The sequence below is a fragment of the Arachis ipaensis genome, chromosome B01 (assembly GCF_000816755.2).
Source record: "Arachis ipaensis cultivar K30076 chromosome B01, Araip1.1, whole genome shotgun sequence".
NCBI lineage: Eukaryota > Viridiplantae > Streptophyta > Magnoliopsida > Fabales > Fabaceae > Arachis > Arachis ipaensis.
Genome location: NC_029785.2, coordinates 49,433,005 through 49,436,429, shown reverse-complemented (window position 1 = coordinate 49,436,429; position 3,425 = coordinate 49,433,005).

Genomic DNA, 3,425 nt, shown 5'->3' with positions numbered 1-3,425 from the left:
GGTAATTACACTTGTTATATTAGTAAATATCAATACTCCACTCTTCTATTTATACTTTTTTTTATTTTATATTATATTTTATTTATTTATTTATTTATTTCACAACAATATTTATTAATTCGCTCTTCCTTAATGCATTTTTTTTTGTTTAGAGTAGAGGCCCTCTACCTAAGATCCTAAATAAAGCCAAAGAACAAAGAAACTAGAAAACTGTAGGAAAAGAGATGCCACGACAATAAACTAAAATCAAGAAGAAAATGAAATGGGGCTGGGTGGTTCGAATCCAATATGCCCGAAATATACATCGGGTCTATTTATTAGACCCGAACCCGACCCTAGATCCGATGAAACTAATACACTTTCGGGCCACAATTATATCGGGTGAAAATCGGACCGTTAACATTACATTACGTTGATACCTTCTTGTAAGCTAGCATGTAAAAATATCCAAATTTCCAAAACTTCAACCATTATTTAACATGGTAAAATTCACTTAGAAAAATATAACAAGAACCAACCCTTCTTTAAAATTAAAGCATAACCACAATCAATATTAAAGCAAAACCACAATCAATACTAATATTGTCTAATAATACCAAATATTTAAATCAATACAAATAACACAATATTATGCATTTTAAACATAAAACATTAACTTATAGTCTTATAATGACTAATAACACAAAATATTAAGGTTTACAATACTTAAATTCCACATAAGAATAGTCATGATCTATCACTAATAACACAAAATATTAATTGTGTATGATGACAGGACTACCGGGCCGACTTCGGGTAACCCGAGCTATGACCTGGACCCGACCCGAAATAATGACTGAGTCTATTTTTGAGACCCTTACCCGGCCCTAAACCCGATGAAATCACACCAAATTAGCCCCTAAAGTATTCAGGACCGGGCCAGACCTTCGAGCCGGGCCGGGTCTGTGCACCCCTACCCCCCACCATGATGCTTGGGTCCGTCCCTGTCTATATAGTACCCTTCGAGTCTGTTTCCACAATAAGCATTCTGATTCCCTTCTCCTACACTATCTCAAGACCTCTGAAGATAGCATTAATCTCCACTTCAATCGATAGCGGGACTTGGGTTACCCCTGCAGGCACCATAAGAGTTCATCAACTTAAATCACACCCAGGTGATATTGCTAATGTTAATCTAATCAAGGACAAGCTTTCTAATTTTGTCCACTTTTATCCAGGCAGAAATAGTATACCCATGGCCATAATCATTCCTATACCTCCAAATCATCCAGGTAGTAATAATAAAAGTATCTTTCAAATCAAGAATGAAAAATGAGTTGAGAGCCTCTCCACTTCACTATTTGCTCTTTTAATGCCCTTCCAATTTCAAATCTTCTCCCAAACCAAATCTTTGTGCATATGATTCACAAATAGGTGATTATAAGTATGTTTAATAGAGAACTCACCTTTAGAATTTGGCCTCCAATACAACGCATCAGTACAATCATTGGGCTTTGAGGGAGGAGATTTACTGATTTTTACAATCATATTATTAAGGAGCACGTGGTTGAGTTCTCTAATCTTCCAGCAATATCCGTCCTCAGTGATATAGGACTTTATAGACCTTTCCAACTCATCAATAGTAATTGATGGAGAAGCAAAATTCCCCATTCCAAATTAATCTCAGCCCCATTACTAACCAGAAATCTCGCATTTTGAAGGATCTTCGGCGACCAGTTAGTGATGTCCTTCCAAAGAGTCGATTCTCCACTCTTGTGTGTCACTCCCTACGATACTTTCCTCTTGATTCACCAGCAAATTCCACCACAATCCTTAGGGGCTAAGATCTTGCTCCACCCAGTGAGGTCACTGCACACACTTCTTGGCACTTGAAGATGCTGCATCGGATAGGGTGCCATAGAGCCATTGACCGACTAAGCGAGTTTAATTCTACTTGCCATCGAAAGAGCCATAACTTGAACTTATGCGAGAAGTGGTGCTTACTTATCCTAGCTGCTTGAGTGTTTGAACCCAAATATCTCCCAATATCATGTCTGATTTGCCCAACAACATTCCTAGAGAAATAAATGTTGCTCTTGTCTTGGTTGACCCGATGCCCCGATGCATCGCAGATTTCAGCTTGAATCACTAAAGCTTCAAAGAAAATAATCAACTCATCAGCCAACATAAGGTGTATGGGAAGAGTTAATGGATAATGATATTGCAAAGTTGCTAGGGAATACCAAACTCAAGCAAGGTTGTTTCAATGGACTTTCAATTAAGCCTATCATATAGGCTTTCATAAGATCAACTTTGGTGGTCATAAATCCCCTATTGCCTTTGATCTTCATGCACTTTCTTTTTGTTTTATTTTGGTCTCAGTGCAAATTTGGTATTTTTATTTTGGACGGACAAGAGTAGCTTTTATCTTTATTTGGGCTACATTGTTATTCTCCTTGTATTTTGTTCTTATGATGTTTTTTGTCTTGAAAGAGTCTTGGACATTTTTCGGACCCTTAAAGTAAGGCCTGCTTCAAAACAACATATTGGCTTGCACGTTGATCTCTTGCATGTTATTGACATGAAGAAATGCCCCTCCACTCTGGAAAAAAAATAATTGAAGGGAAATAGGCAATTATAAGGAATAAGATGATTTGGACTTGAATCCAAAAATTAAAAAAGAAAAACATAGATATAGATGATTCAAACCAATTTAGGTTGTCCAAGTAGTTCACTCAGTTTGAACAATCAATTGGCCAATGGCAAATCCTTAAATGAATCTTAAATCTGTAACAGATTAATTCTTAATCTGTCGAACTAGAGAATACCATAAGCAACTGAGAAAAAAAATATATAAATAATTTAGGCCAGAAAATATGAACGAAACTGATAAACTATTTAATATTTAATATATTATACTAAAATGATTTTCAAACAAATTCCTCCAATAAGTTAATAACAATGTTATTATGTATAATTAAGTTACTATATATTATGTGTGAGATATTGTTAACTCGCATTTTATTCATATTAAATAGAATGTGAACAAACTATGAATTATAAAACTTCTATGGATGCGTTTGGTAGAGAAGAACATTTCATTATTTTGACATGTCCAAAAAATAAAAATCTCTCAATGTTCAGTAGAAGATTTAAAAAATATAAATTTTGTGAATGTTGCTTCTTTAATAGGAAAAAAAATCACCAACATTTCTATCTAAATATTTCTACCTTTTAAGTGGGATAGTAAATTTTCGAGTATCTACTTAATATACTAAAATTGGATTTTCTCCCAACTAATGAAGGTGAGGTGTCGATCTTTTGTGATTCCATTTTTCCTCCAAAATGAATTTTTCTATTCTCTGTTCTAAATTATTTTATAAAAAATATCTTTATTATAATTATATTATAATTAATATTTAATGAATAATACATAATTATACTAA